The 15,051-nt window shown below is 34.8% G+C and overlaps 1 non-coding gene across 1 annotated transcript; it reads right to left on the bottom strand.

Moving 5' to 3' along the window:
• Window positions 1-14,622: 14,622 nt before the first annotated feature.
• LOC128289795 (small nucleolar RNA R71) lies at window positions 14,623-14,728 on the bottom strand. The gene has a single exon (XR_008279439.1). It is a non-coding gene; the product is annotated as a small nucleolar RNA R71 (small nucleolar RNA).
• Window positions 14,729-15,051: the final 323 nt, after the last annotated feature.

Below are 15,051 nucleotides of genomic sequence, written 5' to 3'. Positions count from 1 at the left end.
ATATGTTTTCAATAAAAATATTTGTTTCAGAACTGTTTTAAAATTAAAATAAACTATATAAACAAGTATTTAACATATTACAAAATAAGTATATTTTAAATTAAATTTTAGCGGTTTTTATTTTATTTAAATAAAATATTTGTTTCTAAATTTTGTATAGCTAATATTTGTTCAAAACTCCACTATAAAATTACTAAATGGTTAAAGATATTTTAATCGATATACACAATCAACCACTATCAGTGTGAATAAAGAAAAATAACACTTTTATGAATTTGAATAAAAATAAAATAACAACTCTATCTTAAAATTTATGTAAATATCTTGAAGATTAAATTTCAAAACGTAAAAAGCATTTTGAGAATTAAGATTAGATTTTGATTTAATTTGGATAATTACACTAATAATAAATAAAATTAATTATGATTCTAAAGTATTAAAATTAATTATGATTCTAAAGTATTAAAATTATTGAATTAATTGTAAATTTTATAAATATAATGTCAAAATCAACTTATGTCACATACCAAAAATCGAGTTTGTAGAATTGAATTAGTGAATCGAAAATCAAAATTAGGTTTGATTATTAAAATCAATTGGAATAAATAAAATAAAATAAAATAAAATATTAAAATTATTGGAATTATAAATATAGATTAAGAAATTAAAATTAGGTGTCCGAGAATTAATTTTCTTAAAATGATATTTTAAAACGAGATCAGAATTGAAAATAATTTAGAAAATGAGTTTTAATTGAAAACAAGGATTGGTTTGAAAAAGAGAAAAAATCCCCTGGCCTGGCCACGACCCTTTGGCAGTAGTTGACCACCCCTTGGTGGCTGAGCACCACCTTGGCCCACTACTGGCTCTCGACCTCAAACCCGACCCAGATTTTATGGCTGTATCCGACGTGTTACATTGAAGTGTTTTAGCAAAAACTGTGTTTTCATTGAAAACCCTTCTTAAAATAAAAGAACATCTTAAAAATAAACTCCTTTCTATCACTTGTTTGAAACATAAGATTTGATGAAAACATGTCACTAAAAAATTTAGTTGCGGAAACGTAGAAAAGACATACTATAGTTTAAGAAACCATGTTCAACTTCTTATAATTACAATGAAAATAATAATAATAATTCAAGTAATAATAACATAATGAAAACCTTATCACAATCTGATCTGAACACACTTAAAAAGAAATAAAAACTTAAATGCTTAGAAAAAAAACCAAGTCCGAATTATCTTGCTAGCCGGCCACCCAGAGTCCCTCCAAACATTGAACCTTCTACTAAGCATCACCTGAAAATAAAATAAAAGAGGGGGTGAGTTTTCGCAAACTCAGTGTGTACAACCCTTGATGAAAAACAAGCATTCAAAGAGAAATCATCAAACATGCAATGCAATCCCATCCAAATTATCCATCCGCTACACACCAACTCCGTCCCCCATCACACCATGTGGGGGTATAGATATCGACCCACCCAGCCTACACACCAATGGCAGTCCGGTTGCGGAACTACCTTCATTTACATATTGGGCTTTAAAAGCCGTCGGTGGATCCACAATTTTTAGGCAACCATGCGATCCTCATATACTTCCTCCGTTCCATAGTTCCCACCCCATATGCAACCTAAGCAGAACATCATATGTATGCATGTCACATCCATAAAACTTACATTCAACACCTAGGGGTATTTTGATCATTTTCGCCCTTAGAGGCATTTCGGTAATTTTCCCTTAATTACGGTTTTCACTTACCTTGGTCCGTTAACGAGTCCCGTGAGCTAAGATGAACGAACACTATGCACCAGGTAGGATTCCAGAGAAGAGGAGGTGAGTCTTAAGTACCAAGCTCTCCCTAGATCCAATCCTAGACATGCATATACCCGTTGCCACACCTTAACCCTTTGCCTTGTCCACGGTCGCAATATATTAATTAAGTCTTATGTGGATATCATATACTAGGCCCAAAACCCCTTACAAAGCCTAAACAATTTCACATACCTGTATCTGGCCCATTAAGCCCAATCATATTCATATGGCCCATTAAGCCCAAATCACCTGTATATGGCCCATTAGGCCCAAATCACATTTATATGGCCCGTTAGACCCAGTCACATTCATATTCATGCTCACATACAAGTTCCTATCACATAGCATTAACATTCAATTTTTGCCTATTATGGGCCCAACAGCCCATCGGGCCCATTTAGCCCATTCCGACCCATATGGCCAAATCACAACCCAAGACCACGGAATCCCCCGTGGGCCTCAGGAAACTTATCAGTCTCCCCTTCACGAGTGTTTGCGCACTCGCAAGACTACCGCAGCCAAACTTTCGGCATTTTGACTTTTCAGCTTTTCGGCATTTCAGCTTTTGCCGATACATAATGTGTGTGCTGTGTATGTACACACCTGGTAAGCAAGCGTGATGCGATCTCTTTAGCCCAAACCTACAATCGATATCACTCAAAGATTAATCTTACATACTTATCGAATACTTTACCAAAAGCCATAATCTCACCTTAACCTTACCTTGCACGATAAGTATAACAACCCCTTCACTAACCACGATCAACTCTTAGATCTACACCAATCGTAACTATTAAAACCAAAATAATAGGTGACTCGTATCCAACACAAGCCCCCTTACCTTAGTATGGCTATTCGGCCAACTTTAGCCAATGGATGAGGAATACTTACCAAAACCGCAAACACTTAAAGAGCAATTCGGCAGAGAGCTAAGATCGAGATCCGATACTAATTCCCTACCAAATTTGATTGAAAGAGTGAGGATCAATAATCAATACTTAGTAAAGAAAACCGATTGGAAGAGCAACACTTACACTAGATTCGGTCAAAGAGTATTCAGCCCTTGTGAGATTCGACTTTTCGGCTTTTCAAACTTAGTATGGTGAATAAGGTTTATTTGGTACAGATTAAAGAAGAAGAGTAGAAGAAGAAATTGGCTAAGTGAAATAAAGAAAATTGTGTAGATAAGAATAGAAATCGGCAGGAAGAAAAGAAAGAAAAACAAAAGGGTTTTTGGCTTTTTGGATCTTGAAAAGAAAAGGGTTTTCGGCTTTTGGAGAAATGGATTTCTGGCAACAAGGTGCAGAAGAATTTCAGCAATAGCCTGGCAACCCTATATTCGACCCCTATTTATAGCCCTTATAGCTGAATTTTCCATGCCCAATTCCCAATTCGGCTCCATCACTTCTCCCTTCTCATCTTCTCGTTTTTCTCCCTGATAACCCCTTGATCTTTTCCTTAATTTTCTCTTCTGAACACTCCCCTTGGAGTCCATCTTCACGCCACTTCCATCCTTTTAGAAGGCCAAAATTAAACTTCTAAAAATTCTAAACTAGGATTTGAACCTTGGATCTCCTTGCTAGCTACTAACGCCACCTCCCTACTCCCTAAGTGGCGTTACTTAGCCACTCCTCCACAAGGCTTTTTGATGCTATTTTCCCCTATTTTTATTTAAAAGGCCAACTACTTGCCAACCCTGATTCTTTTAATAATTAAACTATAATTTCATTTATTCCTAGGTTCGAACTCAAACCTTAATTAAGACCTACTATAATTATCACATGGCTAGGAACATAAAACACAATTTTTATCAAAACCGAAAACAAAGATAGTTCGGGATTTTAGGATTTTTGGGTTTCGGGATTTTTGGGTTTCGAGATTTTTAGGGCGTTACATAACGACCCCCATTGTCCCTTCCCTCTCATTTTCAACTCATTCAAAAATTTCTCAAACACTAAATCAAAGCTTTTCTTTGAAAATTAATTCATCCTTTTAGAATTTCTCGCCTTCCAAACACAAATTTCTCCTTCAATTTTAAAGAAGATTCATCTTTTCTCTTTCAATTTCACAATTGTTCTTCAACATGTTTTTGGTCGAATTTGATGCTAAACTCGTTGGTTACTTCAAATTGAGGTAACATTCTGACTTTTTATGATTAAACTAAGTATGTTGTTAATTCAATTCAATTTTTAATTGATTTAATCAAGATTTCAATATATCTAATGATTTTAAATTGATTTTTGTCTTGAAAATGGTAGATTTCGTAATACTAAGCTAAGTTATTGTTTTAAAGTGATTTTCAATTCATTTTGATCTAATTAAAAGGTTTTTAAACTAAATTTAAGAAATCCTCAAATAATTTTAATGAATTGGACGTTTTCCCCTTTTATGTGTTCTTATAAGCTTTTTCCCGGAAAAGTTAGATCTGTGTAATTAAATGAAAATGATGGCTTAGATTTGTAATTAAATGATATTTAGGATATTTAGAAACTTATTTAAGGTTTAGAAATGAAAATCAAGTGATGAAACCCCTTATTTCGATAAATGTAGTTAGTTTTTGGTATTGTGAATAAGAAGATCAGATCTGTGATTTTACTGTTATTTGAATGAATTTGTAGTTGTTCATGATATGTTTTTAATGTCTTTAATGTGTATGAAAAGTGTCAAATCAATCGGGAGCATCTACAAGCTAGGATAAAGGCAATCAAAAGCTTATTTGAGCTTTGGCTTTGAAGTAAAACTTGATTAAGGTAAGTGATTTCGTGTGCTGTAATTAATACACAAATCAGTGTATTAAAGGGGACCTTAGGTAGCCTAAACACCTATCCTAAGTTCCAAGAGTAAGTGTTTCTTCCTTGATCTATAATATTTTGCAAATTATTATGAATTGTGATAAGATGTGTATGTAATATGTTAAAGAAATGGATGTGAATATGAAAAAATATGCCCATTAATCTATTGGTTTAATGAACAAGTTTAATATGAAAGTGCATGTGGCTCAATGAGCAAAGTGATTGCACTTAAAAGTGCATTACATGAACATATGATAAGTGTATTTGATCATGATAAACATGATACGAGTAAATGTGCATAACAAAAAATGAATATGTAATATGGATATATCAGTTGTAACATCTCAAACTCGACCCAGTCATTATGGTCGAATTCAGAAAGCTACATTGGCCATCGAAATGGCCCAAAAAACTTTCGTTATTTTTTTCAAACATACTTTTTAAATCATTTGCGTAATTTGTTCGAAACTAGTGAAATCCAATGTTCAACCTTATTTTCAATCACATTTCAAATCCATTTGTCCACGAAAATGGCCTAAATAAACTCTCGTAATTTTGAACATATTTTAAAAATTATTAGCTTATCAATTCAAAACAAGTGAAATAAAATGCTTATCTTAATTTTGTAAAAACCTTGTAAATTTTAGGAATCAAAATTAATAATATTTCATTTGCAAAATTTCAATCATTTATTTAAAACTATTTCAGATTTTCAATCATACTTCTAAATCATTTGTCTTTTCATTCAAAACTAAAGAACTTGGTTATTCGTCATTATTTAGGAAAAAAACATATTAACTTCAAAGATCAAAATGTCTTTAGAAATCAAATTTATAAACTTAATAATTTTTAAAACTAAGTCTAATTTTATTAAAGACTCATTTTTCAGAAATGCAGCGGAAAAATATTGTAACAGCCCGGTTTTAGCTAAATCAGAATAGTGGTTTCGAAACCACAAATCCAAGGTCAAAAAATTATGTTAATATTATTTTATGTGTTTTCAACATGATAGCATGTATGTATGAAAATTTAGTGAGCTAATTTTATCGTTTAATTGCTCAATTTGAGAAAAAGGACTAAATCGTGTAAAATGCAAAAGTTGCATTCTACTTGTTAAAGGTGTCTAATTGCTATGATTTATTAAATGAAAGGTCCTTATGATGTTATTAGACCATTGATAGTGGAATTTGACATAGATGGCCTTATATTAGATGATTTAAATGTTTTATTATTAAGGGTTAATATGGTAATTTGGTTATTAAGTAAAATAAATAAAAAACACCATTTTCATCTTTATTTTCTTCATCTATAATCGGAAATCAAAAGAAAAGAAGCCAAAGGTGTTGTTTTAGGGTTCGGCCCTTATTGTTCTTGATTAAGGTATGTTCTTTGCTCGGTTTTTATGATTTCTACGTTTTGTAATCGTTGCTTTGTATTCTAGCTAGCCCGTTCCTTAATTTTTAAATTTTTAATGATTTCATGAAGTACCATTGTTGAATTCTTGAGCTTTTAAATGTTTGATAATGGAAAATGATAAATTGTTGATAGATTTAAATGTTTTGTAAAGTGATTTTAGGTAAAAATGCAATTTAAGGATTAATTTGTGAAAGGTGTAAAATATGTGGTTAAATGTGTAAATAAATGAAAAGAACGGGCTGTTAAGGACCTATAGAGAATTCAGCTAGGCCTGGGTTTAATGAAATTTCATGAATTTTGTGTATTTGTGAATTAGGGACTAAATTGTAAAAATATGAAACTTTAGGGGCTAAAGTGTAAAAATGCATAAATATGTGTTTGTCGATTGAATTGAATAAATTGATGAATAAATGAGTTAATTTTGAATGTATATAGATCAAGAAAGAAACGAATCGGATTTAGATCGGGGAAAATCAAAGGTTATCGAATAGTCGATCCTGTTAGTCTATCCCGAATACGAGGTAAGTCATATGCAAATAAATGTCTTTAAATTGAATTATATATGCTTATTTGTCATTGAACTGCATTGAATATCGAATGATCAACTACGCGCAAGAATCGACAGGGTTACAAAATTTGAAAGTCCCGTACGAACCTCAGGAATAGTATAGGATACAAATGTCATGACATTAGGATTATCGTTACGTGATTGTGTGTAAGATCATGTCTGGGACATTGGCATCGTTATTTGATTTTGTGTAAGACCATAGCTAGGCTATTGGCATCGATATGTGATAACATGTAAAACCATATCGGGATATGGCATTGTGTGAGCTATATGTGATTTTTTTTCGAGTATCCTTAACGATTCCAAAAGGTTCAGCGAGCAATTTCAAGACGAGAAAGAATGTGTGATTGAATTAAGTGATACATGTACTACAAGATTCATACGAGTATTGAAAAGAGAAGTATTTTTTGAATTTACATATGTTTCTTGAATAGATATACAGTGAGAAAAGTTTGTGAATTTATATGTTCTTGTTCATAATTTGCCTATGTGATGGGAATGATGTTATTTCATAAGATAATTTATTTGTTTATGGTTTATCAAGCTTTTTAAGCTTACTTTGTGTGTTATTTTCCTATTTTTTAGATAATCAAAACTAGCTCAGACTCGTGGATCATCAGGAAACATCGTCACACTATCGATCAACTTTTTGGTATTTTTGATGCTTTGTAAATATGGTATATAGCATGTACAGGCTAGTGTTATGATGATATGTTTTGAGTTATGATATTAGCCATGAGAGTTGGCTTGTAAATGATGTAAATGTGGGTGTGTATTTGGCCAATTAGGTTAGCTTAATTTATGAGTTTGGTAGTGATATGTGATGTATAAATTGTCTCGTGTTTTGGCATGTTTAGTATGGCATATTGTAGCTTGGTTTTAAAATGATGAATTGGCAAGCTTCTGGTTATGAATTGCTTGTTGAATGAACGGATTTTTAAATGGCATGAAATGTATATGAAATAACATGTTTTGGATGCCTATAAATGTATTGAAATGGTACAAACCAAGCCTAATTTTGCCCCACACGGTTGAGCACACGTGCGTGTGACTCGACTGTGTGCCTGCTGTAGCTTAGTCAAAACAAGTTAGTGTGTTACACGGCTTAGACACAAGGGCATGTCTACTGGCCGTGTGTGGCACACGGGCTAGCACATGAGCTTGTGGCAAGTCGTGTGACCTAAGTTAGTATACCCTCTTGATTTCATACGACCATGGCACACTGGTGTGTCTCCGGTCGTGTGATACAAGTCAGTATGTATGCCCTGTTTCCACACGGCCTATGACACGGGCGTCACATGACCTGTTTACACGGGCGTGTGATCACTGTATGCATAAAAATTTTCTAAGTTTTTCCAAAGTTTTCAAATGTTATCAATTTAGTTCCATACCTCTTCCAAGTATGTTTTAAACTCTCATAAAGCCTTATAAGGGACAATATAATTATGTTTGATCGATGTTTATGTGATAATGGATTCATGAATGAGAAATGTATGTTGTGTGCTGTAAGTTATTCGGTAATGCCTCATAACCTTATTCTAGTGATAGATACGAGTTAGGGGTGTTACATTTTATTGGTATCAAAGCTCTAGTTTAGTCAATTCTAGGACTAACGTAGCATTTGTGAGAGTCTAGCTATACATGCCATATATACTCTGCGATAGTGTTATGATTCCTGACAGCTTAAATTGTGTTTTCGTATAGTAATGGATCTCGAAAGAGCTGTAGCTGACGATGTAGAGTGTAACATGCTCGCTCTTGCTCAAGGGGCAGCGCCATCCGACTCTAGACCTATAACGAGTAGCCATGAGGAAGAGGCTAAATAAGCCTTTTTTCAGATGATGAGAAAGTGGTTCACGGAGTTCGTTCAAACGAATCTAGTTGCTCAACAACCTTTAGCCCCACCTATTCCTTAACAAATCCTTATTATTCCTCAAGTTGTAGACTCGATACGGTTAAACAAGCCACCAGTAGCTAATATTCAAAAAAATAAAGCTGATAAGTTTCGGGCTACTGTTGATGATGATACGGAGAGAGTTGAGTTCTGGCTCGAAAACATAATCTGAGTATTTGATGAATTGTCTTGTACTCCTGATGAATGTATTAAATGTGTTGTATCTTTGCTGAGAGATAATGCGTACCATTGGTGGAAAATGTTGATATCTAGTTCTGAAAGAACGAGTTACTTGGGAGATTTTCCGATCTGAATTCCAAAAGAAGTACATTAGTCAAAGATTTCTCGATCAGAAGCATAAAGAGTTTTTAGAGTTGAAACAAGGCCGGATGACTCCCATTGAGTATGAAATAGAATTTGTACTGTTAAGCAAGTATGCTCGAGAGTATGTGTCAACTGAGGATATTATGTGTAAACGGTTTGTTGACGGATTGAATGAAGATATAAAACTACTAGTCAGAATTCTTGAGTTGAAAGAATTCGTCTTTCTAGTTGAAAGGGCTTGTAAAGCCGAGGATCTTAACAAAAAAAAGAGAAAGGTAGATTATGAAGCTAGAGACTCGAGAAAAAGATCAATGAGTAAGCCATATCATTCTTCATCAAAGAAATCTCGAGATTTGTTTAGCCGATCAAATATACCAGTGGAATACTCTAGCAGAGATCATGGGAAGCAAGTTACGAGTTCAAAAACTCCAGCTGTGTCAGTGGCAAGTGTGGGTAATGTTAGATCAAATAAACTTGAATGTGGACAATGTGGAAAATGACATTTTGGAGAGTGTAGTGATAAACCGTAATTTATACATATTTCTATCCCATGCTTAGCACATTTTATGGATGATTTTTCCTTAAAATTGGTGAATTTGATGCTCGTAAAGCCTTAATTTCATGTTTTATACTTAGGTGAGCATAGGAGAGTGAAAGAAACGAGAAAGGGGAAAAATAGAGAAAATGGGCCAATGTACGAAATTAACATGACCTGGACTTCCTCACACGGGAAGACCACATGGCCGTGTCCTCTTTGGAAACGTTAAAGCAAGATTTACACGGGTAGATCACACGCCCGTGCCCATTTAACAGCCCTGACCATGGCCTTAAGCAATCGCACACAGGCGTGTCCCTGCTGAGCCCAAGTTTAGTCCAATTTGGAAAAGGCCAATTTTGAGGGCTCTTAGGCATTCCAAAGCCTATAAATACACCCTAGAAGAGGAGAAGAGGGGGGGGGGGGACACAGAGAAGGAAGCAAGGAATTGCTCAAGGAAAGCCGATCGATCCATCTCAGGAGCGGATTCACCATCAAGACTGAAGATCTCCCTTCAAGTTCCTTTAGGAGTTTTGGGTTCTCTTATGTTTTGTTATTTTTATTCTTTTGAAATGTTTTCTTTCATTAGTATGAACTAAAACCCCTAAATACCTAAGAGGAATGAAACCTAAGATGGATGTTGTTATTATTATCTGAATTGTATGATAAATATTTGACATGTTCTTCATTATGTGTTCTTAATTCTTGTTTTGATATTCCAGGATATTGATTCAAGTTAAGCTCTTATTCAGAGGTGGAATAGACCCTGTCTAAGAGTAAATTTTTCATAATTAAGTGGAGTTGGTTGCGTGCCTAGAGATAGGGTGACAAGATTTTGCCGGATTAGGGTGAAACCTAATAAAGGGATCCATATATCGAGTTAATGCAATCCTAGGGCATTAATTAGAAAGAGATTTCAATTATTCAATCTAGGGTTAGACGTTTTTAGTCTCTAGAGAGATAATAATATGACTTAGGGATCTCTACAGAACAAGTTGAATGAATAAATCATCCAATTTAGAGTCAAATAACAAGTGAAGTCTAGGTGGATTTTTCCTTAGATATTGTCTTAATCAATCGAATTTTCCAAAAAGTATTTTCCCCAAATTTCTTTTGTGATTTCTTAGTTTAATTAATTAGTTAGATAAACAAAACCCTTTTATTTTTTAGGCTAGATAATAAAAAGAAAGTTGATACTAGTACTTTTAGTTCCTTTGGGTTCGATAATCTGGTCTTGCTAAAGCTATACTACTGTTCGATAGGTACACTTGCCTTCATCATGATAATAGTTAGTTTCAAGAATGATTCATTATAAATATTTAAAGCTGTCACGAATATCACGTATCAAGTTTTTGGCGCCGTTGCTGGGGAACTAAGATATTAAGAACACTCGATTTTTATTACTTTAGCCATTTACTTTTACTGCAAATTAAATTTTATTCTAATTTTTATTACTTATTCTTCTTTTTCCCTTTTTCTGGTAGGTTCTTATAGTTTATAACTAGAAGGAACTCGTCAGGACCATTACTTTTTGACAGTGAGATCGATCGCACAGTTTACAGAAACTGAAGAGAAATAAGGCGAAGCTTACGTTACACAAAAGAGCAAGAGGAAGATACTTCAACCACCACCGAAGAGATTGTGACAGCCCAAAATTGACCCTAGTCAGAATGTGGTTTCGGGACCACAAAACCGAAGCATAAAAATAATTAAAAATTTATTTTGATACCTATAATATGTGCGTGCTCATGTATGACATTTTATGATGATTGATTTAGTGTTATAAAGGTGAATTTCACTAGAAAGGACTTGTGAGAAAACTTAGAAATGAGATAGGCAAATGTTGAAGAGGCCTATTGATGCACACTAGGAAAATGTTGTCCTTGCATGTCAAATTCCCCAAATTTGACTATAATGGCCGCCAAGGTGGGCATGATGGGCAAGGAAAACATGTTTCCAACATGTTTGGCTAGTGAGTCATGTAGGAAGTATTATAATAAAAATAAGCATAAAAAATGAAAAAAAAGAAGAAGAGAAAGATGAGCTTGGATGCCCCCTTGCCGTGAGTTGAGAAAGAAGGAAGAAAAAAAATTTTTGTTGTGTTCATCCATTTTCACTTCTTGGCCGAAAATACTAAGGAAAAAGGGGGAGGACTTTTGCTTCATGCTTAGGTTGGAAGAGATCTAGAAGGAGATTTGGCTAAGTTTGCATCAAGATTAAGGTATGTATGAGGTTGTGTTAGGAGTTTCATGCATGTTTTGGTTGCTAACTTGATGTGCATGTTAGCCATGGCTCAAATCCTTGTTATGCCATGGAAATGGTATTTGGCCAAAGTTGTTATGGTGATAAAGCCATTGCATGCTAAGTGTAAAGCTTGATGATGATGCATGCAATGATGGATTGTCTACTCTTGAGTAAGATTTTGAGTTTTCTTTTGTTTAATCATGATTGAAGTTGAAAAGGAGCATGATTGTCATATTCGCCATGATGCATTCATAAGCATGGTTCATGCTTCTTGCATGTTAGTTGAAATTTGTGTTTTGGATGGCTATGGACACCTTGAAATTCGCCATGCTCATATATGTATATATATGTTTGCACATGATGTTTGGTTATGAACTAAGTGATGAATATGTTTGTTTAAAGAAGAAGATGTTGAAGAATGAATGTGAAATTGCAAGCACATTCGGCCTAGCACACATATGAGTGCTCGATGCTATATTATAAGTTTTGAGCAACAATATGCAAAGCATTAACTAGTAAAATGCATGCTGTTTTTGTGAGGTATTAAGTGCATAATTGGCCTCAACATGTACATGAATATTCGGTCTTGGGTAGCCTATTGAAGGCCTTAGCTTTTCCTTGATGCTCGAATAAATTGTATTGAATTGCTTGATGTAGTATAAAATGTGCATGACCATTGTGTATTCAAGCTAAAGAGTGGCCATATGACCATTTAAACTCCTTGTCATATTCGCCATAAGCTAGCACAATGAGGTTTTAATAGATTGAATTTGTTTGAATTAGCTCAAGAGCTAAGAGGGCCACAATTGGACAAGGGGAAGGAAAAAGTGATCGAATAGCCGTAAAAGCCGTTCGACAACATCCGAGGTAAGTCCTCAAGAAGTGACCTTAATTGAATTATGTGGAATGAAATATGAATGTATTGATTATTGATTTATGTGTGTATGAGTATTCGAATTCTACCCGGGCTAAGTCCCGAAGGCGATTATGCTAATGATTATAATTGTGTTTGAGCCTTAGTAACGAAAATGAAATATGAATGTCCAATGATTATTGATGTATGTGTGCATGAGAAATTGAATGATATCCGGCTAAGCCCCAAGACAATTATGCTGGAAATTATATCCGGTTAAGACCAAGGCAATTGTGCTAGCGGCTATATCCGGCTAAGACCAAGGCATTCGTGCGAAGTCATTCTATCCGGCTAAGACCCAAGGCATTTGTGCACATGCTTATATCCGGTTATATTCAAGAATCTTGGGCTGGAGGTGAGTGTTGGTTGCTGTAATAAATTCAATTAGTACACTCGAGAAGCCCAAAGAATAAGGTACGTTTATATGTGCATTGGAAAGTCGACATGTTTGAGCAACATTCGCTCAATCGACTAATGAATTTCAGTTATTGAATTGATTGATACTTTGTGAAAGTATATAATGATGAAGTGTGAAGTAAGAATGTGTATTAATGAAATGACGATGTGGCTATGTGAATGTATTGCTGTAATTAGAGTTGATTATATTCCTTGAGACTTACTAAGCATAAAAATGCTTACCCCGTTACTTTGGCTCTCTGTTTTATAGATTTCGCTCGATAGCAATCGGATTCGGGATCAATAAAGTCGAAGTCATCCACACTATCAACGTCTCTATTTTGGTATAAATTTTGGTTGAACTTTGAAATGGCATGTATAGGACTACCCTTGTTGGTTAAATATGTTGTGATGTATTTGTGTACGGCCATGCGAAAATGGCTCGTAAAAGTGAAGTATCGACTTAGACTATTTGCGGTTTGTATATGTATATATTTGGTGTCATGATGTGACCATGGATTGGAAATGGGAATGTTGGTCACATGATCAGCCATTGGCATGGTTAAAATGATCATATATGAACCTATGTATGGCAAGACTAGTTGGTTCATGGAGACTACCAAATAGGTAAGACCTACCTTAAAAACAGATGCTGCCAGCTGCAGTGACGTGAATGTGAAAAATCACCAAAATTTGTAGGAATGGTATTAAATAGTGAATAAGCTATGTAAATGAACCTTGATGAGTCTATGTTCATATGGAAGAAACAAAATGGTCATAGGAGTTACATGTTAAGAGATATTAAAGCTATTGTGAGACAGGGCCAGAACGGTTTCTGGGTCCCCTGTCGCAACTTTAAAAATTTGCTATAAATTATCCAGAAAGAATTAGGAGTCATGCCTTATATGTACAGATTCCATTTTGAGTCTAGTTTCATTAGAAACAAACGGCACCAGTATTAAAGTTCTGTACAGTGAGATATTCAAGTTGTAACATGCGAAGGTCAGAGCAGTCGATCCCTGTAACATGGGTGACTTTAACTAATAAACTGTACCAATTGGCCTGACCAAAAATTCTAGAAATAAATCCATGGATGGATACATGAGTCTAAATTCAGGGAAAATTTACGAAACCAGTTTCCGAGTTTTGAAACTCGAGATATGATTTTTAAGGCGACGGTGACGCAGTTTTCCAGCCTGACTGGAAATGTCAAATTGGTGGGCAAAACAAGTGAACTTGGTTTGTTAACCCCTCGTGTCCGACACCGGCGATGGTCTCGGGTTCGGGGTGTTACAGAGATGGCTGAAAACCAAGAAAATCCGCTACCTCCTGCGATTGCTGTTAATCAGAATCCTGCTCCGCGCACTATGTATGATTATGCTAAACCTTCTTCAACAGGAATTGAATCGAGCATAGTTAGACCTACTGTAGCTGCAACTACTTTTGAATTGAAACCTAACACAATTCAAATGATACAGCAATTTGTTCAGTTTGATGGTTTACAGGATGAAGATCCCAACGCTCACTTAGCAAAATTTTTAGAACTATGTGATACATTTAAAATTAATGGCGTTTCTGATGATGCCATTCGCATTCGGTTATTCCCTTTTTCATTTAGAAACAAAGCTAAACAGTGGTTGAATTCGTTACCGCGGGGGTCAATCACTACTTGGGAATAAATGACTGAAAAATTCTTATTAAAATATTTTTCGTCGGCTACAACAGCTAAATTACATAATGATATCTCTTCTTTTGTGCAGATGGATTTAGAAATACTCTACGACACATGGGAGAGATATAAGGACCTTTTGCAAAGATGCCCTCACCATGGATTACCACTCTGGCTACAGGTTCAAACTTTTCATAATGGCCTGAATCCTTTGACTTGACAAATGGTTGACCCAGCTGCTGGCGGAACCATCAATAGTAAAACATATGAAGATGCCTATGAATTTATAGAGGAGATGTCACTGAATAACTATCAGTGGCAAGTCATGAGGACAAAGCCAACGAAAATAGCCAGTTTTTATAACGTCGATTCGGTCACCATGCTCTCTAATCAGGTAGAACTCTTGAATAAGAAAATTGATGGTTTTCTTAGTTCTTCACAGGTTCACCCAGTAATGCAGTGCGAAGCAAATGGAGGTGGATCGAGCA

This window comes from Gossypium arboreum, chromosome 2 (genome assembly GCF_025698485.1).
Source record: "Gossypium arboreum isolate Shixiya-1 chromosome 2, ASM2569848v2, whole genome shotgun sequence".
Taxonomy (NCBI): Eukaryota; Viridiplantae; Streptophyta; class Magnoliopsida; order Malvales; family Malvaceae; genus Gossypium; species Gossypium arboreum.
Note: the sequence above shows the minus strand (reverse complement) of the source record. Positions and strands in the feature narration are given on the sequence as shown.